A 26,710-nucleotide genomic window follows, 5' to 3' on the forward strand; every position below is an offset into this window, starting at 1 on the left:
ACGAGTTTGGTCTTCAAATAAAACAATGTGGAATAGTTTCACAAACTCATGCCACATGGAACACCACAGCATAATGGTGTGTCTGAACATTATAACCGTACTTTATTAGATATGGTGCGATCTATGATGTTTTTTTTTGATCTACCACTATCGTTTTGGGGTTATGCATTAAAGACAGCTGCATTCACATTTAAAAGGGCACCATCTAAGTCCGTTGAGACGACACAATCTGAACTGTGGTTTGGCAAGAAACCAAAGTTGTCATTTCTTAAAGTTTGGGATTGTGATGCTTATATGAAAAGGTTTCATCCTGATAAGCTCAAATCCAAATAGGAGAAATATGTCTTCATAGGATACCCAAAGGAGACTGTTGGGTACACCTTCTATCACAAATCCGAAGGCAAGACTTTTGTTGCTAAATTCGGAGTTTTTCTAGAGAAGGAGTTTCTCTCGAAAGAAGTGAGTGGGAGGAAAGTAGAACTTGATGAGGTAACTGTACCTGCTCCCTTATTGGAAAGTAGTTCATCACAGAAATCTGTTCCTGTGACTACTACACCAATTCGTGAGGAAGCTAATGATGATGATCATGTAACTTCAGATCAAGTTACTACCAAATCTCGTAGGTAAACCAGAGTGAGATCCACACCAGAGTGGTACGGTAATCCCATTCTGGAAGTCGTGTTACTAGACCATGACGAACTTGCGAACTATGAGGAAGCGATGATGAGCCCAGATTCTGCGAAATGGTTTGAGGTCATGAAATCTGAGATATGATCCATGTATGAGAACAAAGTATGGACTTTGATGGATTTGCTCGATGATCGGCAAGCCATAGAAAATAAATGGATCTTCAAGAGGAAGACAGACGCTGATAGTAGTGTTACTATCTACAAAGCTAGAATTGTCGCAAAAGGTTTTCGACAAGTTCAAGGAGTTGACTACGATGAGATTTTCTCACTCGTATCTATGCTTAAGTCTGTCCGAATCATGTTAGCAATTGCCGCATTTTATGAAATCTGGCAAATGGATAAACAAAACTGCATTCCTTAATGGATTTACTAAAGAAGAGTTGTATACGATGCAACTAGAAGGTTTTGTCGATCCTAAAGGTGTTAACTAAATATGCAAGCTCCAGCGATCCATCTATGGACTAGTGCAAGAATCTCAGAGTTGGAATATACGCTTTGATAAGTTGATCAAAGCATATAGTTTTATGCAGACTTGCGGTGAAGCCTGTATTTACAAGAAAGTGAGTGGGAGCACTACAACATTTCTGATAAGTATATGTGAATGACATATTGTTGATCGGAAATAATGTAGAATTATTCTGCAAAGCATAAAGGAGTGTTTGAAAGGAGTTTTTTCAAAAAGGACCTCGAAGAAGCTGCTTACATATTGAGCATCAAGATCTATAGAGATAGATCAAGACGCTTGATAAGTTTTTTTTCAATGAGTACATACCTTGACAAGATTTTATAATAGTTCAAAATGGAACAGTCAAAGAAAGTGTTCTTGCCTGTGTCATAAGGTGTGAAATTGAGTAAGACTCAAAGCCCGACCACGGCAGAAGATAGAAAGAGAATGAATGTCATTCCCTATGCCTCGGTCATAGGTTCTATAAAGTATGCCATGCTGTGTACCAGATCTATTGTATACCCTACCATTGAGTTTGGCAAGGGAGTACAATAGTGATCTAGGAGTAGATCACTGGACAGCGGTCAAAATTATCCTTAGTGGAATAAGGAAATATTTCTCAATTATGGAGGTGACAAAAAGGTTCGTCGTAAAAAGTTACATCGATGCATGTTTTGACACAGATCTGGATGACTCTAAGTCTCGATCTAGATACATATTGAAAGTGGGAGCAATAAGTTAGAGTAGCTCCGTGCAGAGCATTGTTGACATAGAAATTCGCAAAATACTTACGGATCCGAATGTGACAGACCTGTTGACTAAAATTATCTCACAAGCAAAACATGATCACACCTTAGTACTCTTTGGGTATTAATCACATAGCGATGTGAACTAGATTACTGACTCTAGTAAACCCTTTGGGTGTTGATCACATATCGATGTGAACTATGGGTGTTAATCACATGGTGATGTGAACTATTGTTGTTAAATCACATGGCGATGTGAACTAGATTATTGACTCTAGTGCAGGTGGGAGACCGAAGGAAATATGCCCTAGAGGCAATAATAAAGTTATTATTTATTTCCTTATAATCATGATAAATGTTTATTATTCATGCTAGAATTGTATTAACTGGAAACATAATACATGTGTGAATACATAGACAAACAAAGTGTCACTAGTATGCCTCTACTTGACTAGCTCGTTAATCAAAGATGATTATGTTTCCTAATCATGAACAATGAGTTGTTATTTGATTAACGAGATCACATCATTAAGAGAATGATTTGATTGACATGACCCATTCCATTAGCTTAGCACCCGATCATTTAGTATGTTGCTATTGCTTTCTTCATGACTTATACATGTTCCTATAACTATGAGATTATGCAACTCCCGTTTACCGGAGGAACACTTTGGGTACTACCAAAGGTCACAATGTAACTGGGTGATTATAAAGGAGTATTACAGGTCTCTCCAAAGGTACATGTTGGGTTGGCGTATTTCGAGATTAGGTTTTGTCACTCCGATTGTCGGAGAGGTATCTCTGAGCCCTCTCGGTAATGCACATCACTTAAGCCTTGCAAGCATTGCAACTAAATGAGTTAGTTGCGGGATGATGTATTACGGAACGAGTAAAGAGACTTGCCGGCAACGAGATTGAACTAGGTATTGGAATACCGACGATCGAATCTCGGGCAAGTAACATACCGATGACAAAGGGAACGACGTATGTTGTTATGCGGTCTGACCGATAAAGATCTTCATAGAATATGTAGGAGCCAATATGGGCATCCAGGTCCCGCTATTGGTTATTGACTGGAGACATGTCTCGGTCATGTCTACATTGTTCTCGAACCCGTAGGGTCCGCACGCTTAAGGTTACGATGACAGTTATATTATGAGTTTATGCATTTTGATGTACCGAAGGTTGTTCAGAGTCTCGGATGTGATCACGGACATGATGAGGAGTCTCGAAATGGTCGAGACATAAAGATTGATATATTGGAAGCCTATGTTTGGATATCGGAAGTGTTCCAGGTGAAATCGGGATTTTACCGGAGTACCGGGAGGTTACCGGAACCCCCCGGGAGCTAAATGGGCCATGATGGGCCTTAGTGGAAAAGAGAAGAGGCAGCCCTACATGGGCCGCGCGCCCCTCCCCTCCCTTGGTCCGAATAGGACAAGGAGAGGGGGCCGGACCCTCTCTCTCTTTTCCCTCCTCCGCGAATCCTATTCCAACTAGGATTGGGGGGGGGGGGGATCCTACTCCCAGAGGGAGTAGGACTCTCCTGGCGCGCCCTCCTTGGCCGGCCAGCCTCCCCCCTTTAGTCCTTTATATACGGAGGCAAAGGCACCCCAGAGACACACAAGTTGATCCACGTGATCTATTCCTTAGCCGTGTGCAGCGCCCCCAGCCACCATAGTCCTCAATAATACTGTAGCGGAGTTTAGGCGAAGCCCTGCTGCTGTAGTGCATCAATATCGTCACCACGCCGTCGTGCTGACGGAACTCTTCCCCGACACTTTGCTGGATCGGAGTCCGAGGATCGTCATCGAGTTGAACGTGTGCTAGAACTCAGAGGTGCCGTAGTTTCGGTGCTTGATCGGTCGGATCGTGAAGACGTACGACTACATAAACCAAACACTTCCGTTGTCGATGTACTAGGTATGTAGATCACACTCCCCCCCCCTCGTTGCTATGCATCACATGATCTTGCGTTTGCGTAGGAAATTTTTTGAAATTACTACGTTCCCCAACAGGGCGCCCCCCACCCTAGGGTTCCCAACCCTAGTCGCAGGGGGAAGGCCCAAGGGGGGCGCACCAGCCCACTAGGGGCTGGTTCCCCTCCCACTTCAGCCCATGGGGCCCTCTGGGATAGGTGGCACCACCCGGTGGACCCCCGGGACCCTTCCAGTGGTCCCGGTACAATACCGGTGACCCCGAAACTTGTCCCGATGGCCGAAATAGCACTTCCTATATATAATTCTTTACCTCCGGACCATTCCGGAACTCCTCGTGACGTCCGGTATCTCATTCGGGACTCCGAACAACTTTCTGGTTACTGCATATTCATATCCCTACAACCCTAGCGTCACCGAACCTTAAGTGTGTAGACCCTACGGGTTCGGGAGACATGTAGACATGACCGAGATGGCTCTCCGGTCAATAACCAACAGCGGGATCTGGATACCCATGTTGGCTCCCACATGCTCCTCGATGATCTCATCGGGTGAACCACGATGTCGAGGATTCAAGCAACCCCGTATACAATTCCCTTTGTCAATCGGTACGTTACTTGCCCGAGATTCGATCGTCGGTATCCCAATACCTCGTTCAATCTCGTTACCGGCAAGTCACTTTACTCGTACCGTAATGCATGATCCCGTGACCAGACACTTGGTCACTTTGAGCTCATTGTGATGATGGATTACCGAGTGGGCCCAGAGATACCTCTTCGTCATATGGAGTGACAAATCCTAGTCTTGATCCGCGTCAACCCAACAGACACTTTCGGAGATACCCGTAGTATACCTTTATAGTCAGCCAGTTACGTTGTGACGTTTGGTACACCCAAAGCACTCCTACGGTATCCGGGAGTTACACGATCTCATGGTCTAAGGAAAGGATACTTGACATTGGAAAAACTCTAGCAAACGAACTATACGATCTTGTGCTATGTTTAGGATTGGGTCTTGTCCATCACATCATTCTCCTAATGATGTGATCTCGTTATCAATGACATCCAATGTCCATAGTCAGGAAACCATGACTATCTGTTGATCAACGAGCTAGTCAACTAGAGGCTTACTAGGGACATGTTGGTGTCTATTTATTCGCACATGTATTACGATTTCCTGATAACACAATTATAGCATGAATAAAATACAATTATCATGAACAAGGTAATATAATAATAATGCTTTTATCATTGCCTCTAGGGCGTATTTCCAACAGTCTGCCGCTTGCACTAGAGTCAATAATCTAGTTACATTGTGATGAATCGAACACCCATGGAATTCTGGTGTTGATCATGTTTTGCTCTAGGGAGAGGTTTAGTCAACGGATCTGCTACATTCAGGTCCGTATGTACTTTACAAATATCTATGTCTCCATCTTGAACATTTTCACGAATGGAATTGAATCGACGCTTGATGTGCCTGGTCTTCTTGTGAAACCTGGGCTCCTTGGCAAGTGCAATAGCTCCAGTGTTGTCACAGAAGAGTTTGATTGGCCCCGACGCATTGGGTATGACTCCTAGGTCAGTGATGAACTCCTTCACCCAAATTGCTTCATGCGCTGCCTCAGAGGCTGCCATGTACTCCGCTTCACATGTAGATCCCGCAGCGACGCTCTGCTTGCAATTGCACCAGCTTACTGCCCCACCATTCAAAATATACACTTATCCGGTTTGTGACTTAGAGTCATCCAGATCTGTGTCGAAGCTAGCATCGATGTAACCCTTTACGACGAGCTCTTCGTCACCTCCATAAACGAGAAACATTTCCTTAGTCCTTTTCAGGTACTTCAGGATATTCTTCACCGCTGTCCAGTGTTCCTTGCCGGGATTACTTTGGTACCTACCTACCAAACTTACGGCAAGGTTTACATCAGGTCTGGTACACAGCATGGCATACATAATAGAACCTATGGCTGAGGCATAGGGGATGACACTCATCTCTTCTATATCTTCTGCCGTGGTCGGACATTGAGCTGAGCTCAATTTCACACCTTGCAACACAGGCAAGAACCCCTTCCTAGACTGATCCATATTGAACTTCTTCAATATCTTATCAAGGTATGTACTTTGTGAAAGACCTATGAGGCGTCTTGATCTATCTCTATAGATCTTGATGCCTAATATATATGCAGCTTCTCCAAGGTCCTTCATTGAAAAACTCTTATTCAAGTAGGCCTTAATGTTGTCCAAGAGTTCTATATCATTTTCCATCAAAAGTATGTCATCTACATATAATATGAGAAATGCTACAGAGCTCCCACTCACTTTCTTGTAAACGCAGGCTTCTCCATAAGTCTGCGTAAACCCAAACACTTTGATCATCTCATCAAAGCGAATGTTCCAACTCCGAGATGCTTGCACTAGCCCATAAATCGAGGGTTGGAGCTTGCACACCTTGTCAGCATTCTTAGGATCGACAAAACCTTCCGGCTGCATCATATACAATTCTTCCTTAAGGAAACCATTAAGGAATGCCGTTTTGACGTCCATTTTCCATATCTCATAATCATAGAATGCGGCAATTGCTAACATGATTCGGACGGACTTTAGCTTCGCTACCGGTGAGAAAGTCTCATCGTAGTCAACCCCTTGAACTTGTCGATAACCCTTAGTGAAAAGCCGAGCTTTATAGATGGTCACATTACCATCCGCATCTGTCTTCTTCTTAAAGATCCATTTATTTTCTATGGCTCGCCGCTCAACGGGCAAGTCAGTCAAAGTCCATACTTTTTTTTCATACATGGATCCTATCTCGGATTTCATGGCTTCTAGCCATTTGTCAGAATCCGGGCCCGTCAGCGCTTTTTCATAGTTCGGAGGTTCACCATTGTCTAACAACATGATTTCCAAGACAGGGTTGCCGTACCACTCTGGTGCGGAACGTGTCCTTGTGGACCTACGAAGTTCAGTAGCAACTTGATCCGAAGTTTCATGATCATCTTCATTAATTTCCTCTCTAGTCGGTGCAGGCACCTCAGGAACATTTTCTTGAGTTGTGCCATTTTCCGGTTCAAGAGGTAATACTTCATCAAGTTCTACTTTCCTCCCACTTACTTCTTTCGAGAGAAACTCCTTCTCTAGAAAGGATCCATTCTTGGCAACAAAGATCTTTGCCTTCGGATCTGAGGTAGAAGGTATACCCAATAGTTTCTTTAGGGTATCCTATGAAGACGCATTTTTCCGACTTGGGTTCGAGCTTTTCAGGTTGAAGTTTCTTGACATAAGCATCGCATCCCCAAACTTTTAGAAACTATAGCTTAGGTTTCTTCCCAAACCATAATTCATACGGTGTCGTCTCAACGGATTTCGACGGAGCCCTATTTAAAGTGAATGCGGCAGTCTGTAAAGCATAGCCCCAAAATAATTGCGGTAATTCGGTAAGAGTGATCATAGATCGCACCATATCTAATAGAGTGCGATTACGACATTCAGACACACCATTACGCTGAGGTGTTCCAGGCGGCGTCAGTTGTGAAACTATTCCACATTTTCTTAAGTGTGTGCCAAATTCGTGACTCAAGTATTCTCCTCCATGATCTGATCACAAGAACTTGATTTTCCTGTCACGTTCATTCTCAACCTCACTCTAAAATTCCTTGAACTTTTCAAAGGTCTCAGACTTGTGTTTCATTAAATAGACATACCCATATCTACTCAAGTCATCAGTGAGGGTGAGAACATAACGATAGCCACCGCGAGCCCCAGCACTCATTGGACCGCACGCATCAGTATGTATGATTTTCAATAAGTTGGTTGCTCGCTCCATTGTTCCTGAGAACAGAGTCTTGGTCATTTTACCCATGAGGCATGGTTCGCACGTGTCAAATGATTCGTAATCAAGAGACTCTAGAAGTCCATCTGCATGGAGCTTCTTCATGCGTTTGACACCTATGTGACCAAGGCGGCAGTGCCACAAGTATGTGGGACTATTATTATCAACCTTACATCTTTTGGTATTCACACTATGAATATGTGTAGCATTACGCTCGAGATTCATTAAGAATAAACCATTCACCATCGGAGCATGACCATAAAACATATCTCTCATATAAATAGAACAACCATTATTCTCGGATTTAAATGAGTAGCCATCTCGTATTAAACGAGATCCTGATACAATGTTCATGCTCAAACTTGGCACTAAATAACAATTATTGAGGTTCAAAACTAATCCCGTAGGTAAATGTAGAGGTAGCGTGCCGACGGCGATCACATCGACCTTGGAACCATTCCCGACGCGCATCGTCACCTCGTCCTTCGCCAGTCTCCGCTTATTCCGCAGCTCCTGCTTTGAGTTACAAATGTGAGCAACTTCACCGGTATCAAATACCCAAGAGCTACTACAAGTACTGGTAAGGTACACATCAATTACATGTATATCACATATACCTTTATGATGCCGGCCTTCTTGTCCGCTAAGTATTTGGGGCAGTTCCGCTTCCAGTGACCACTTCCCTTGCAATAAAAGCACTCAGTCTCGGGCTTGGGTCCATTCTTTGGCTTCTTCCCGGCAGCTTGCTTGCCGGGCGCGGCAACTCCCTTGCCGTCCTTCTTGAAGTTCTTCTTACCCTTGCCTTTCTTGAACTTAGTGGTTTTATTCACCATCAACACTTGATGTTCCTTTTTGACTTCTACCTCTGCTTATTTCAGCATTGCAAATACTTCAGGAATGGTCTTTTCCATCCCCTGCATATTGAAGTTCATCACAAAGCTCTTGTAGCTTGGTGGAAGCGACTAGAGGATTCTCTCAATGGCCGCGTCATTTGGGAGATTAACTCCCAGCTGAGTCAAGCGGTTATGTAACCCAGACATAGTGAGTATGTGCTCACTGACAGAACTATTTTCCTCCATCTTACAGCTGAATAACTTGTCGGAGACTTCATATCTCTCGACCCTGGCATGAGCTTGAAAAACCATTTTCAGCTCTTCGAACATCTCATATGCTCCGTGTCTCTCAAAATGCTTTTGGAGCCCCGGCTCTAAGCTGTAAAGCATGCGGCACTGAACGAGGGAGTAATCATCGGAACGTGTCTGCCAAGCGTTCATAACGTCTTGTTCTGCAGGGAGAACAGGTGCTTCACCTAGCGGTGCTTGTAGGACATAATCTTTCTTGGCAGCTATGAGGATGATCCTCAGGTTCCGGACCCAGTCCGTATAGTTCCTGCCATCATCTTTCAGCTTGGTTTTCTCTAGGAACGCGTTGAAGTTGAGGACAACATTGGTCATTTGATCTACAAGACATATTGTAAATATTTTAGACTAAGTTCATGATAATTAAGTTCATCTAATCAAATTATTCAGTGAACTCCCACTTAGATAGACATCCCTCCAGTCATCTAAGTATAACATGATCCGAGTTAACTAGGCCGTGTCCGATCATCACGTGAGACGGACTAGTCAACATCGGTGAACATCTTCATGTTGATCGTATCTTCTATACGACTCATGCTCGACCTTTCGGTCTTCTATGTTCCGAGGCCATGTCTATACATGCTAGGCTCGTCAAGTCAACCTAAGTGTTTGCATGTGTAAATCTGTCTTACACCCGTTGTATGTGAACGTTGGAATCTATCATACCCGATCATCACGTGGTGCTTCGAAACAACGAACTGTCGCAACGGTGCACAGTTAGGGGGAACATTTTCTTGAAATTATTATGAGGGATCATCTTATTTACTACCGTCGTTCTAAGTAAACAAGATGCAAAAACATGATAAACATCACATGCAATAATAATAGTGACATGATATGGCCAATATCACATAGCTCCTTTGATCTCCATCTTGGGGCTCCATGATCATCTTGTCACCGGCATGACACCATGATCTCCATCATCATCGTGTCTCCATGAAGTTGCTCGCCAACTATTACTTCTACTACTATGGCTAACACGTTTAGCAATAAAGTAAAGTAATTTACATGGCGTTTCTCAATGACACGCAGGTCATACAAAAAAATAAAGACAACTCCTATGGCTCCTGCCGGTTGTCATACTCATCGACATGCAAGTCGTGATTCCTATTACAATAGCATGAACATCTCATACGTCACATATATATCATTCATCATTCATCACAACTTTGGCCATATCACATCACAAAACACTTGCTGCAAAAACAAGTTAGACGTCCTCTAATTGTTGTTGCAAGTTTTACGTGGCTGAAATAGGGTTCTAGCAAGAATGTTTTCTTACCTACGTGAAAGCCACAACGTGATTTGTCAACTTCTATTTACCCTTCATAAGGACCCTTTTCATCGAATCCGCTCCAACTAAAGTGGGAGAGACAGACACCCGCCAACCACCTTATGCAACTAGTGCATGTTAGTCGGTGGAACCGGTCTCACATAAGCGTACGTGTAAGGTTGGTCCGGGCCGCTTTATCCCACAATACCGCTGAAGCAAAATAAGACTAGTAGCGGCAAGAAAGTTGACAACATCTACGCCCACAACAAATTATGTTCTACTCGTGCAAAGAGAACTACACATAGACCTAGCTCATGATGCCACTGTTGGGGAACGTTGCAGAAAACAAAAAAATTCCTACGGTTTCACCAAGATCCATCTATGAGTTCATCTAGCAAGGAGTGATCGGATGCATCTACATACCTTGTAGATCATGAGCGGAAGCGTTCAAAGAACGGGGATGAGGGAGTCGTACTCGACGTGATCCAAATCACCGGAGATCCTAGCGCCGAACGGACGGCACCTCCGCGTTCAACACACGTACGGTCAGCGTGACGTCTCCTCCTTCTTGATCCAGCAAGGGGAAGGAGAGGTTGAGGAAGATGGCTCCAGCAGCAGCACGACGGCGTGATGGTGGTGGAGAAGCAGTACTCCGACTAGGCTTCGCCGAGCTCTACGGAGGAGGAGGAGGTGTTGGAGGGGAGAGGGAGGCGCCAAGGGCATGGGTGCGGCTGCCCTCCCTCCCCCCTCTATATATAGGGTCCCCAAGGGGGGCGCCGGCCCTGGAGATCCAATCTCCCAAGGGGCGGCGGCCAAGGGGGGTGGAGTGCCCCCCAAGGCAAGTGGGGCGCCCCCCACCCTAGGGTTCCCAACCCTAGGAGCAGGGGGAAGGCCCAAGGGGGGCGCACCAGCCCACTAGGGGCTGGTTCCCCTCCCACTTCAGCCCATGGGGCCCTCCGGGATAGGTGGCCCCACCCGGTGGACCCCCGGGACCCTTCCGGTGGTCCCGGTACAATACCGGTGACCCCGAAACTTGTCCCGATTGCCGAAATAGCACTTCCTATATATAATTCTTTACCTCCGGACCATTCCGGAACTCCTTGTGACGTCCAGGATCTCATCCGAGACTCCTAACAACTTTCGGGTTACTGCATATTCATATCCCTACAACCCTAGCGTCATCGAACCTTAAGTGTGTAGACCCTACGGGTTTGGGAGACATGTAGACATGACCGAGATGGCTCTCCGGTCAATAACCAACAATGGGATCTAGATACCTATGTTGGCTCCCACATGCTCCTCGATGATCTCATCGGATGAACCACGATGTCGAGGATTCAAGCAACCCCGTATACAATTCCCTTTGTCAATCGGTACGTTACTTGCCCGAGATTCGATCGTCGGTACAATACCTCGTTCAATCTCGTTACCGGCAAGTCACTTTACTCGTACTGTAATGCATGATCCCGTGACCAGACACTTGGTCACTTTGAGCTCATTGTGATGATGCATTACCGAATGGGCCCAGAGATACCTCTCCGTCATACGGAGTGACAAATCCCAGTCTTGATCCGTGTCAACCCAACAGACACTTTCGGAGATACCTGTAGTATACCTTTATAGTCACCCAGTTACGTTGTGACGTTTGGTACACCCAAAGCACTCCTACGGTATCCGGGAGTTACACGATCTCATGGTCTAAGGAAAGGATACTTGACATTGGAAAAACTCTAGCAAACGAACTATACAATCTTGTGCTATGTTTAGGATTGGGTCTTGTCCATCACATCATTCTCCTAATGATGTGATCTCGTTATCAATGACATCCAATGTCCATTGTCAGGAAACCATGACTATCTGTTGATCAACGAGCTAGTCAACTAGAGGCTTACTAGGGACATGTTGGTTTCTATTTATTCACACATGTATTACGATTTCCGGATAACACAATTATAGCATGAATAAAAGACAATTATCATGAACAAGGAAATATAATAATAATGCTTTTATTATTGCCTCTAGGGCATATTTCCAACACTCAATTCCATTTTTTATAGTTTTCTTTTATAAACTAAACTAGTGATAAAACAAGAAACAAAAAGATTCGACTTCAAGATCTAAAGATATACCTTCAAGCGCTAACCTCCCCGGAACGGCGCCAGAAAAGAGCTTGATGTCTACTACACAACCTTCTTCTTGTAGACGTTGTTGGGCCTCCAAGTGCAGAGGTTTGTAGGATAGTATAAAATTTCCCTCAAGTGGATGACCTAAGGTTTATCAATCCATAGGAGGCGTAGGATAAATATGGTCTCTCTCAAGCAACCCTGCAACCAAATAACATGGAGTCTCTTGTGTCCCCAACACACCCAATACAATGGTAAATTGTATAGGTGCACTAGTTCGGCGAAGAGATGGTGATACAAGTGGTATATTGATGGTAGATAAAGGTTTTTGTAATCTGAAAATATAAATACAGCAAAGTAACTAATGATAAAAGTGAGCGTACACGCTATTGCAATGCTAGGAAAAAAGGCCTAGGGTTCATACTTTCACTAGTGCAAGTTCCCTCGACAATAATAACATAATTGAATCACATAATTATCCCTCAACATGCAACAAAGTGTCACTCCAAAGTCACTAATAGTGGAGAACGAACGAAGAGATTATGGTAGGGTATGAAACCACCTCAAAGTTATTCTTTCCAATCAATCCGTTGGGCTATTCCTATAAGTGTCACAAACAACCCTAGAGTTTGTACTAGAATAACACCTTAAGACACAAATCAACCAAAACCCTAATGTCACCTAGATACTCCAATGTCACCTCAAGTATCCGTGGGTATGATTATACGATATGCATCACACAATCTCAGATTCATCTATTCAACCAACACATAGAACCTCAAAGAGTGCCCTAAAGTTTCTATCGGAGAATCACGACGAAACCGTGTGCCAACCCCTATGCATAGGTTCATGGGAGGAACCCGCAAGTTGATCACCAAAACATACATCAAGAGAATCACGTGGTATCCCATTGTCACCACAGATACGCATGGCAAGACATACATCAAGTGTTCTCAAATCTTTAAAGACTCAATCCGATAAGATAACTTCAAAGGGAAAACTCAATCCATTACAAGAGAGTAGAGGGGGGAGAAAACATCATAAGATCCAACTATAATAGCAAACTCACAATACATCAAGATCGTACCACCTCAAGAACACGAGAGAGAGAGAGAGAGAGAGAGAGAGAGAGAGAGAGAGAGATCAAACACATAGCTACTGGTACATACCCTCAGTCCCGAGGGAGAACTACTCCCTCCTCGTCATGGAGAGCATCGGGATGATGAAGATGACCACCGAAGAGGGATTCCCCCTCCGGCAGGGTGCTGGAACGGGTCTCGATTGTCTTTCGGTGGCAACGAAGGCTTCTGGCGGCAGAACTTCCGATCTATTGTGATCCCCGATCGTTTTAGGGTATATGGGTATATATAGGAGGAAGAAGTACGTCAGGGGAGCCACGAGGGGCCCATGAGGGTCGAGGGCGTGCCCAGGGGGGTGGGCGCGCGCCCCTACCTCGTGGCTTCCTCGAAGCTTCCTTGACGTGGACTCCAAGTCTCCCGGGTTGCTTTCCTTCCAAAAATAAGTTCCGTGAAGTTTCAAGTCAATTGGACTCCGTTTGATTTTCCTTTTCTGCGATACTCTAAAACAAGGAAAAAAAAGAAGCTGGCACTGGGTTCTAGGTTAATAGGTTAGTCCCAAAAAATCATATAAAATAGCATATAAATGCATATGAAACATCCAAGGTTGATAATATAATAGCATGGAACAATCAAAAATTATAGATACGTTGGAGACGTGTCAACGCCGCGTGGGTCGGGCATCGTGAGCTTACGGTAGGCATAATGTGGTACCGCGTTGAATTGAGCGAACGCGGTTCGTCTGAGTAGTGCCTGATAATCACTGCGAAAGGGGACGATGTCGAAGATTAACTCTTCGGCACGGTAATTGTCTGGTGATCCGGAGACTACTTCAAGGGCGAAGGAGCCTGTACAGCTGGCCTCCATACCTGGTATGATACCTCTGAAGGTGGTTTTAGTGGGATTGATCACCGAATGATCGATGACCATCTTGCGCACTGTGTCCTAGTAAAGTAGGTTTAGACTGCTCCCTCCGTCCATAAGGACTCGCGTGAGGTGGAACCCGTCAATTATTGGGTCGAGGACTAGTGCGGCTGGATTGCCCTGATTGGTGTTAACCGGACGATCCGTGCGGTTGAAGGTGATCGGCCCTAGTTTATATTGTGGGACGACTGGTTCCGTTAAGTCGACATCCCTAAGGGTGTGCGTCCGGTCCGGGTTGGGAGTGTAGGTGCCGTTTACTACGTTCACCGTTTGGATTTGCGGGGGAAATTTCTTTTGCCCTCCTGTACTCGATGATCTGGGCTCCTCGTCGCCATCGTCGCTTTGAGACCCCTTATCTTTGTTTTTGGCACCTGACCTGCCGGCTTGTTTGAAGATCCAGCATTCTCTGTTGGTATGATTGGCTGGTGTTCATGCGGTGCCATGAATTTGGCATGGGCGGTTGAGTATGCGGTACAGGCTGGACGGACCCGAATTTGGCATGGGAGGGGAAAGCCAGGGTTCGTCCCGTTCGGGTTCGACCCGACCGAGCCACAAACAACGACCGAGCTGGGTGGGCCCGAGTCAGTGGCGTGGCGCGCGCGGGTATGCCACCATGTCACCTGACACGTGGGCCCGCTCGGTTAGATTCATGGTCAATACGTGCTTATACGGCTGTCAAACCGTTTTGCAACACTTAGGCTTAGAGCTGGTACTGAATTGCAAAAATTGTGTCTAATGGTACTGATTCGTTACGACGTGCCGAAGTGTAGTAGTTTCTTGCAATTAACTCAAACTCTACGGTTATATCACCTCGATGTGTGAGTCAATGTGTTTGAACCAATCAAGAGTTGCATGTGAATGTTTCAAGTGTGATTAATAGGTCCGTGTTATAACAGCCACACCTTGCGAAAGAAGATAGCAAACACCCAATCATGTCTAGTAGTTCGATATGGGCGCAACTATGGGTAGCTTATAGCGACACGGAAGCCAGCGTTTCCTAAAGAAACTCTCGGTTGGGCCGCCCTAGAGACAAATTATTTTTCTCTCATTTTTTCTTAATATTATTTATTTCTATTTTAAAAAATAAAAGTAAATATATTCCACAAACAAATACTGAAATTCTGAAAAAATGTTGGTCCATTGTTAAAAAAATATTGATAGCATTAAACAAATCATGGTAACAAAATAATCTACACATATTTAAAAAATTGTACGTGAAATTATAATGAATGTTAAATTTGTTTAAAAATGTTCCTAATGTAATGTACAACATGAAACAAATTATACATCAAAACATATATTTGAAAATTGTTAATTGTTTATTTGAAAAATGTTAAATGTGTATAGAAAAAAAGGTTCCTGATATATAAGACAAATGCATGAAGTACATGCAATTTTTTTTACATCCAAAGATATATTTTAAAAATATTAATCATGTATTTTAAAACTGTTAAATGTTTATAGAGAAAAAATGCTCCTGATGCATACGAAACAATTTCCAATGTGTATGAAAAAATTAGACATGAAATAAGTATTTTAAAAAAAAATTAATGATTCTATTTAAAAATATTTCTCATGTAGATGGAAAGAAAACTCGACTTAAAAAAGACTCAAAAAGAAAAAGAACGTACAGAGAGCAAATTAGAAACAACTGAGTGAACTAGCGATATGCGAGAACACGTTAATGGTCCAGCCCATACATGAGGACTCCAGAGGTGAGCCTGAATAGGTGTGATATAGCTATGACGATTTGACACCCTTCATAGCTTCACGAATGCTATATCTCGCGCAAAGCGAGATTAGCATTTGCCACGCCTGAAGGTGCAAGAATAGCATCAGGTCGTTGTAAGGTTTGCAATCCTACCATCAGAGCTTCTATCCGATTTAAATCATGTTTCTGGCAACCTTGGGTCATTCGCTCGCGCTCAAGCCATTCGCTCACAGGTTCCACACACTAGTTTGGTTACTTTTTTTTCTTATTTTCTTTCTTCACCGGTTTTCTTTCATTTTTTGAAAAAAAAAATTCATCGGTTTTCTTTGTGTCTTTCATGTTTTACTCTTGTTTTCCTTTTTTACTCGTTTATCTATCCTTTTTTTTCTTTGTTTCTTTCTCAGTGTTCTTTGTTTAGGGTTTAGGGATTTCTTTGTTTTCCTTTCTTTTAATGTCAACCTTTTGACATATATTTTTTGTATATATCAAAAATATTTTTGATAGAGAGGTTTAACAGTTTTCAAATACATGATTACCCTTTTTAAAGTTATATTTTTTGACATCTACTTGTTCCATAAACATAGTGATGGGGTTATACATAAGGGATGGGCCCAAGTACACATATGTCCCAGCCAAAGGCCCAGGGTATTCAAGGATACGGTCCCAAAGACAATGGGGCATTGGAGATACAAGCCCAAGGCATCAGATACAAGGGGAATACTCGCTAAGGAGTCAAGTGTCTATAGTCGGATTACACACCCCCTGACAGACAAGACTCAATAGTCGGTCATGAGAAAGATATGAGCAGTAAGATCATCTACAGTCGGACATCAGCAAGATAGGAGCAGTCGGACCATCTACAGTCGGCTACGTCCTAGGATGATGTGACCCTCATGATGCATTCATCGCCGTTACATAACTGACTAGTTAAATACGCCAGTTAGTATTAATAATAGCCACGAACAGTCGATCATGCATGTGACCATCAATAGTATTTACACCAGCCTGTTATGGCACTCCCTCCTAGCGCACTCCATATAAGACAAGAGTAGGACATCACACGGAGGGTTGAACTCTCTCACATTGTAACCTACGCCAAGAGCGAGATCACACAGGAGTAGGGCGTTACCAACACCATAGAGGGCCCAAACCTATATAATTCCTTGTGTTTAATCCCATCTGCTTTACATACCAATTAGCTTATAATTGCCTCTACATTCACATCACCATAGTATTGTCATGGTTATATCCATGACAAGAACTAATTTTTTTTACATTATATATAAAAAAATAATATTTTTAGATGCATGGTTTCTTCCATACACATTATACATGTTTGTATACATATCAGGACCATTTATATATACACATTAAAAAAACTAATTACATGATTACTTTTTTTAAAATGTATACTTTTATGTCTAATATTTTCATACATACTGTACATTTTTTGTACATCAGGAACCTTTTTATATTTACATTTAACATTTTCAAATACATAATTAATATTTTTTACACATATATTTTTATATCTACTTTTCCCTTAAACATTATACATTTTTTTATACATCAGGAACATTTTTTATATACCAATTCAACAGTTTTGAAATACATGATTAACATGTCTCATATATATGTTTGTGTCTATTTTTTCATACAAAATATACAGTTTTTTATTAATTAGAAACATGTTTCTGTACATGTTTAATATTTTCTTATAATGCGCAATTAACATTTTCAACTTTTCTGTATAAAGTGAATTTTACAATAGATATATTCAGAATATTTCATAAAAAAGGCAAAGTAAAAAAACAAAAAAAATGCAAATATGTGTAAAAGGAAGGAAGAAACCGTAGAAGGCATGTGTAGGCGCTGTGGCGGCCCAATAGGTCTGCTGCACATCCTACTATCTTGTGTCAATCGAGACATAGGCTTGCCCTCTTAAGGAGCAACTAACCAACGGTTACCCCTTGGCGAGCTCCTGCAAGGGTCATTGTTGTGGTATGAGAGCACGCCAAGTGGTCCGTCCAACTGCTGTCACATGTCGTGTGTTAGGTGCTTCCTGTGGATTTCATTTTCATTTTTTATTTTTTGTACGCGTTTTCGGGTTTCTGATTGTCTTTTCAATGGGTTTTGGATTTCTGCTTTTTCCATGGTTTTCTCTAGATCATGAAAGAAAAATATCTTTTTATTTTCTTATGAAGCACAACCCTGCTTCTAAAAAAACAATTTTATGCTTTCACGAGAAGCACAATTTTTGTTTCTCATGTAATCACAAAATTGCTTGCAGCAGGCGCACCACATGTGCTTCCATGATTAGCATAGCTATGCTTCCACGCGAATCAAATATGTGCTTATGCTACAAGCACAACCTATGCTTCCATATGCTTCTCGAAAAGAGAAAAGGCACACCCTGTGTTTTCACGAGAAGTACATTTGTGCATCCCTGAGAACTGTAGCCTTGCTTCCGTGAGAAGCACAGTCTATCTATTACCTAATATTAAAAGATAGAAGATCTCATAGTTCTCCATCAGTCACCTCTTCATAAACCGTTGGTTTTGTGTTAATCTTATAGATTGACGGCCGAGATTTAAAAATAGATTTGCACAGGAAAAAAAAGATCCGCATTGACGATCCATCGTAGGTATCCATCCATCCAACTTTCTTTGTTCTGCCCACATCACGCTTGGTAAAAAAAGAAAAAAAATCAGAAACCCATCGATGCACGATTGAGTAAGCCGGGATAAAAAACAGCTCAATAAAATATGGCCAGCCACGCGCGATCTTAGGAGAAAAATTGTTTGCCACATGATCTATCTCCTAGCTACGCCGATCCTCAACGGCGATCATGCCAAGATGTTCGCCAGGATCCGCAACTCCGTCGACCACTCGGGTGACATGCCACAGCGACACAACAGGGCAGCAGCGAGTGACATGGCCGGCTTGCCGGGCCGCGCGCTCTCCGGCTCCAGGTGCGCGCGGCACACCAGACATGACGCACATCCAGGTAGTAATGCAACTGCCCTCGAAGAAGTGATGCCGGCATTACACGCACCGCGTTGAGGTTCTGCAGCCACACACTCCACCGACGTTGCCCTCGCCTTGCAGCCGCTCTTCCTCTTACAACTGGTGCTCCTGCAGCCAGTGGCGGAGACAGGGGGGACCAGCAGGGCCCTGGCCCCCCCTAACAGCAGAGATATAGTGCTAATTTGCAGATGAATAGTGCTAAAATTAGTGATTAATTTCTGTCAAATGCATGTTTTTCATTGGCTTGGCCCTCCCTAAGCAGTTTTAACATCATTCGGCCTGGTTGATACAATTTTCCTGGCTCCGCCATTGCCTCCAACTGCCCCAGCTACCCTGGGGCTGGGGCGACGATGTCGGCGCCTCGCGCGCTCTGTAGGTGAAGGTGGGGAGCGCGGGGATGTCCTTGATGCTCGGCCTGAGGTGGGTTGCCAGAGGCGGGTCGTCGCCGGTGCGGTGGAGCTTGCGCCACTCAGACAAGAGCGACCGGCCATAGCGGACGGCCACGTACAATACGACACTGACAAGGACAATGATGATGATGTACAACAGCATCAGGAAGGAGAACAACATGCTCGTCCTTAGGGGACATGCGCCGACGCGTCCGGCACTCCGACGCAATGGTGGTGTATGCGCCGGTCAACATGCAGTCCATGCACACGTCGTCATGGGCGGTGGCGACTCGGCCTACATCTCCCTCCTGCCCTATCGGTTCGCCATTCTCCCGAGCGTCCACAACGCACACTCGCCGGTGGCCGCCACTCTAGAAGTCGAGTCTAGACCGTTCGCCCCAGGGATCGTAGCTCAGCGCTCATGGAGCCCTGCTCCAGTGCTCCCCCTAACCTAATTTTGAAGGAGTATTTTTGTCCCCGCAAATTTGTTTTTTTTCTGGCCCGCCGCCGCCCAGATCCAAGCCCTGTCTAGTCCTGTATAACCCAGAACGTATACGTACAGTACCCTGGTTCGAAAAAAAAAACATCACACGACCCCACGTCCACGTAAGACCTGCCGAATCCAATCATTCACACGAGCAGCTCCATCAATCTTGCGAGCATTGACGCAGCTCCATAAGTCACGTAGTAGATCTCCAGCGGCGGCTATCTCGTCGCCGGCGATCTCGTCGGACAGCGGGCGCGACAACGTCGTGAATCTCTAACGAGCGCGCACAGGTACCGCATCCCGCGTCCCCCCTCTAGTCTCGCTCGCGGCAACATCGAACGAACTGCCGCCGCCAGTGGTAGTGGTTAACCTAGCGGGGCGGGTAACCTAGCTACCTGGCGGCGCATGTGATCGTGGATCTTGTTCCGGTAGTGCTGCTCCTCGTGATCTGGGTTCACGTAGCGTCGGTTGCCGTCGGCTGTGCGCACCACTGGTATCGTTATTTGATGTGGCGGCTAACCTAGGTATCCGACGGCAGAGGTAATCACAGATCAAGCTAGGTTTTGAGATCGTGCAGTTCCTCGCGATTGAAAGTGATCGCGACGGGTGCCGTGGCCATCTTCCTTACTAAGTTGGGCAGATCTGAACGGCCTCGGTTGCGGTTGTTTACATAACATCCGTGATCGTGTGCTATGTGTTTTATATTTCATCATTGATAATGTTTGCACATGTGATGATACATAATATTGGTTGTAGGAAATGGCGGACGAGGAGTTAACTGATATCATGGTAGACATGGAGTTTGGAGAACTGATGAAAGACTGGATAGAAGATTGGTCAGATGATGAAAATTCAGATCGTGAAGATCGGTCAGAGAATGGGAACGAATGGGACGATCTTATTGTGAGTGGCATTGTCATGTTGTAATTTTTTGGTGGCATCCGACAACATTAAATCTTTGTGTTGAAAATTTATAGATCGATGAGCTTGATGATGATCAGGAAAACAACTCAGAGCTCTCGAATGAAGATTACATTAGTCAGGTACGTAAGTGAAAAAGATTGTTGGCATGCAAATTGAATTTCTTCTGGAATATTATATGATAAGTAATTATGTATTTGTGTTGTATTTTTCAGTTCATTCTCGAATGTCATAATGCGTATGACTATTACGGTGAATCCGACGCGGAGACAGGCCTTAACAACGAATCATTAGATGCACCTGGTTCTGGGGAGTCCGAGTCGTCGGTCATCATGAGTGAGGTATGTGTGTAATCAATGTTCTATGGAAGTAAGTAATGTTAAACCTTAGAAATATGTTTTCATGGTTGTGGTTTGATTGTGTAGGTGACACAAAATGATGGGGCAAAGAATGTCCAAGATACTGCCAGTGCAGATGATAAGAGGGATATGTTCATGCAGATAATGGAAATGACCTTTATGTCTCACGATGCTGCGTATGATTTCTACAACAGCTATGCTAGAGATAATGGTTTCAGCATTAGAAAGAATAAGGTCAGGTATAGCAAAACAGAGTCACGTCATATGCGTTATAGGCGGTTTGTTTGTTCAAGACAAGGGAAACGTGACAGCAAGTTGCTAACCGAGGAAGGACACAGCCGTAGGCTCAGAGCCGAGACACGCTGCTTTTGCGAAGCGCACCTGACCGTCAAGCTTGACCAAAAGCATGGGGTTTGGTATGTTGAAAGTTTTGAGGACAAGCATAGCCATATGTTGGCAGGACCGGACGAGGTACCTTTTCTTTGGTCCCACAGAAAAATCAAAGAGTACCAGAAGCATGAGATAATGTCCACGGCTCGGAGAGCTCGGGAATCCGGACATAGTTGGTCCTCAAGATAGAGGAAAGGTCGCGACATTGTTCCTCCACCACTGCAATATGATGGGTGACCGGTGGAGAGTTAATCTCCCTTTGATCGGGTTTAAGCCCAATCCGATCATAGTCCGTAGCGACTCCCAAGGCGGCGATGCGATCCAAGAGCTCGTTTAAGGGGGCGAGCTCCATTGGATCCATCTGTTCGGCGAGTGCCGATTTGACGTGGAGGCTGTTTTCGATGACCCGAGAAGTCATCATCGGCTCGGCGGCCGAACATGCGGTCATGATGAAACCGCCTAGCCGGAGAGTTTGGCCGACAACCAAAGCTCCCCCAACAGTAGTACCGTCTTTAAAGACGAGACGAGACATTCTTCCTTCTGGCAACGACACAGAGGAACTCTCAATGAAAGCTTCAATGTCGGTGTCAAAACCAGCGGATCTCGGGTAGGGGGTCCCGAACTATGCGTCTAAGGCGGATGGTAACAGGAGGCAGGGAACACGATGTTTTACCTAGGTTCGGGCCCTCTTGATGGAGGTAAAGCCCTATGTCCTGCTTGATTAATATTGATGATATGGGTAGTACAAGAGTAGATCTACCAGGAGATCAGAGAGGCTAAACCCTAGAAGCTAGCCTATGGTATGATTGTATGTTGTCCTACGGACTAAAACCCTCCGGTTTATATAGACACCGGAGGGGGCTAGGGTTACACAAGGTCGGTTACAAAGGAGAAGATGTACATATCCGTATTGCCTAGCTTGCCTTCCACGCCAAGTAGAGTCCCATCCGGACACGAGACGAAGTCTTCAATCTTGTATCTTCATAGTCCAACAGTCCGGTCAAAGGATATAATCCGGCTGTCCGGAGCCCCTAATTCAGGACTCCCTCAGGCCCCCTGTTGCTCCACCGACGTACTCCTTCCTCCTATATATACCTATGTACCCCCAAATGATCAGATACGGAGCCAAAACCCTAATTCCACCGTCGTAACTTTCTGTATCCACCGCCGGAGGGGGCATCGATCATGGAGGGCTTCTACATCAACACCATAACCTCTCCGATGAAGTGTGAGTAGTTTACCTCAGACCTACGGGTCCATAGTTAGTACCTAGATGGCTTCTTCTCTCTTTTTGGATATCAATACAATGTTCTCCCCCTCTCTTGTGGAGATCTATTCGATGTAATCTTCTTTTTGCGGTGTGTTTGTTGAGACCGATGAATTGTGGGTTTATGATCAAGTCTATCTATGAATAATATTTGAATCTTCTCTGAATTCTTTTATGTATGATTGGTTATCTTTGCAAGTCTCTTCGAATTATCAGTTTGGTTTGTCCTACTAGATTGATCTTTCTTGCAATGGGAGAAGTGCTTAGCTTTGGGTTCAATCTTGCGAAGTCCTTTCCCGGTGACAGTAGGTGCAGCAAGGCACGTATTGTATTGTTGCCATCGAGGATAACAAGATGGGGTTTTCTTCATATTGCATGAGTCTATCCCTCTACATCATGTCAACTTGCTTAAGGCGTCACTCTATTTTTAACTTAATACTCTAGATGCATGCTGGATAGCGGTCCAAGAGTGGAGTAATAGTAGTAGATGCAGGCAGGAGTCGGTCTACTTGTCTCGGATGTGATGCATATATACATGATCATACCTAGATATTCTCATAACTATGCTCAATTCTGTCAATTGCTCAACAGTAATTTGTTCACCCACCGTAGAATACTTATGCTCCCGAGAGAAGCCACTAGTGAAACCTATGGCCCCCGGGTCTATCTTTATCATATTAATCTCCTACCACTTAGTTATTTCCTTTGCTATTTACTTTGCCTTTATTTTACTTTGCATCTTTATCATAAAAATACCAAAAATATTATCTTTATCATATCTATCATATCTCACTCTCGTAAGTGGCCTTATAGGGATTGACAACCCCTATTTGCGTTGGTTGCGAGGATTTATTTGTTTTGTGCAGGTACGAGGGACTCGCGTGCAGCCTCCTACTGGATTGATACCTTGGTTCTCAAAAACTGAGGGAAATACTTACGCTACTTTGTTGCATCATCACTTCCTCTTCGGGGAAAACCAACACAGTGCTCAAGAGGTAGCAAGAAGGATTTCTGGCGCCGTTGCCGGGGAGGTCTACGCAAAAGTCAACATACCAAGTACCCATCACATACCCTTATCTCCCGCATTACATTATTTGCCATTTGCCTCTCGTTTTCCTCTCACCCACTTCACCCTTGCTGTTTTATTCGCCCTCTCTCTCTCTATCCTCCCTCTCTTTCTCTATTTGCCTCTTTTTGCCCGCTTGCTTTTTGTTTGCTTGTGTGTTAGTTTGTTTGCTTGTCGTTATGGCTAGTCCCTTACCTTCTCCGTTGTCTCCCAAGAATGAAATTTTAAATTTTAAGCAAAGGGAGGGAGAAAATCTAAAAGATGCTTCGTATAGAATTTGCAATGCTCAAAATAGATCAACTAGGAAGCAATCTACTTCCGTTCTTCTTTGCAATTTTTATGTAGGCATTACTCCTTGGCACCGTTATGTTCTTGATACTATTACCGGAGGGAACTTTTTGGGTAGCCATACTTTTGATTCTTAAAATGCTATGTTAGATTTATTTGTTTCACCCCCTCTCTTGGTTAATGGAACTATATTAACTTTGGAGCATGTAATGCAACGGCTTGAAATTATTGAAAATAAGGTTGCTACCATAGAATTAATTGAAAATTTGGATATGGATCTAAAGTAGGAGTTACTTTGAAAGATATTAAAGAAAAGGAACCCATAGTTAATGAGAAAATAAATCATGATTCCACTAGGATCGATAAACTTGAAGGTATTATTACCAACTTGGGAACCGCTTTTTCTTCTGTAAAGAATACTCCAAGTCCTCCCAGTAAAATTACCAAGCTTATGTATGTTCCTAAAAATAAGGGTGAATCCTCTAGTAAGGAAAATGCGGATCTCAAATCTAGAAGTATTCATCCCAATCTTTTTACTATCATTAAGGAACCATTTGTTACAAATGAGTTTTTTGATGTTGTGCCTAAAAGTTTGATAATTAATAAAAAGAAAGAAATTCCTAAAGATGGTAGATGCCTCATTGAATAATTACCTACCAAAGATGGCAATACTTAGATCTATCCCTGCTTGTTATGCCTAGCTAGGGGCGTTAAACGATAGCGCTTGTTGGGAGGCAACCCAATTTTATTTTTATTCCTTGAGTTTTGCTCCTGTTTAGTAATAGATAATTATCTAGCCTCTGTTATGATTGTGTTTTTTGTGTTTAAATTAGTGTTTGTGCCAAGTAGAACCGTTGGGAAGACTTGGGGAAAGTCTTGTTGAATTTGCTGTAAAAACAGAAACTTTAGCGCTCACAAGAACTGCTGTCATTTTTATTTGAAAAGTGATATTTAGTTCATTCTTTTTGCATATGATTAATATATAAATTCCTCACGTCCAGAAAATTATTTTAGAATTTTTGGGGTTCCATATCTTGCGCTAGCTACAGATTACTACAGACTGTTCTGTTTTTGACAGATTCTGTTTTTCGTGTGTTGTTTGCTTATTTTGATGAATCTATGGCTAGTAAAATGGTTTATAAACCATAGATAAGTTGGAATACAGTAGGTATAACACAAATATAAATAAATAATGAGTTCATTACAGTACTTTGAAGTGGTCTTTTATTTTCTTTCGCTAACGGAGCTCACGAGATTCTCTACTTTAAGTTTTGTGTTGTGAAGTTTTCAAGTTTTGGGTAAAGATTTGATGGATTATGGAACAAGGAGTGGCAAGAGCCTAAGCTTGGGGATGACCATGGCACCCCCAAGATAATCTAAGGACACCTAAAAGCCAAAGCTTGGGGATGCCCCGGAAGGCATCCCCTCTTTCGTCTACTTCTATCGGTAACTTTACTTGGAGCTATATTTTTATTCGCCACATGATATGTGTTTTGCTTGGAGCGTCTTGTATGATTTGAGTCTTTTCTTGTTAATTTACCACAATCATCCTTGCTGTACACACCTTTTGAGAGAGCCATACATTATTTGGAATTTCTTAGAATACTCTATGTGCTTCGCTTATATCTTTTGAGTTATATAATTTTGCTCTAGTACTTCGCTTATATCTTTTAGAGCACGGTGGTGGATTTGTTTTATATAAACTATTGATCTCTCATGCTTCACTTAGATCATTTTTGAGAGTCTTAATAGCATGTTAATTTGCTTAAAATCCTAATATGCTAGGTATTCAAAGTTAGTAAAATTTCCTTAAGAGTGTTTTGAATACTAAAGTTTGATGCTTGATGATTGTTTTGAGATATGGAGATAATAATATCAAAGTCGTGCTAGTTGAGTAGTTGTGAAATTGAGAAATACTTGTGTTGAAGTTTGCAAGTCCCGTAGCATGCACGTATGGTAAACGTTATGGAACAAATTTGAAAGATGAGGTGTTATTTGATTGTCTTCCTTATGAGTGGCGGTCGGGGACGAGCGATGGTCTTTTCCTACCAATCTATCCCCCTAGGAGCATGCGCGTAGTACCGAGGTTTTTGATGACTTGTAGATTTTTGCAATAAGTATGTGAGTTCTTTATGACTAATGTTGAGTCCATGGATTATACGCACTCTCACCCTTCCATCCTTGCTTGCCTCTTCGGTACCGTGCATTGCCCTTTCTCACATTGAGAGTTGGCGCAAAGTTCGCCGGTGCATCCAAACCCCGTGATATGATACGCTCTTTCACACATAAACCTCCTTATATCTTCCTCAAAACAGCCACCATACCTACCTATTATGGCATTTCCATAGCCATTCCGAGATATATTGCCATGCAACTTTCCATCATCCCGTTCATCATCACACATTCATTATTGTCATATTGCTTAGCATGATCATGTAGTTGATATAGTATTTGTGGCAAACCCACCGTTCATAATTCTTTCATACATGTCACTCTTGGTCCATTGCATATCCCGGTACACCGCCGGAGGCATTCATATAGAGTCATATTTTGTTCTAAGTATCGAGTTGTAATTGTTCAGTTGTAAGAAAAATGAAAGTGTGATGATCATCATTATTAGAG

General features: G+C 43.3%; 1 pseudogene; it reads right to left on the bottom strand.

The window, feature by feature from the left end:
- Positions 1–18,707: 18,707 nt before the first annotated feature.
- LOC123071458 (uncharacterized) lies at positions 18,708–19,491 on the bottom strand (annotated as a pseudogene).
- Between the last annotated feature and the right edge of the window lie 7,219 nt (positions 19,492–26,710).

The sequence above is a fragment of the Triticum aestivum genome, chromosome 1A, assembly GCF_018294505.1.
Source record: "Triticum aestivum cultivar Chinese Spring chromosome 1A, IWGSC CS RefSeq v2.1, whole genome shotgun sequence".
Lineage (NCBI taxonomy): Eukaryota > Viridiplantae > Streptophyta > Magnoliopsida > Poales > Poaceae > Triticum > Triticum aestivum.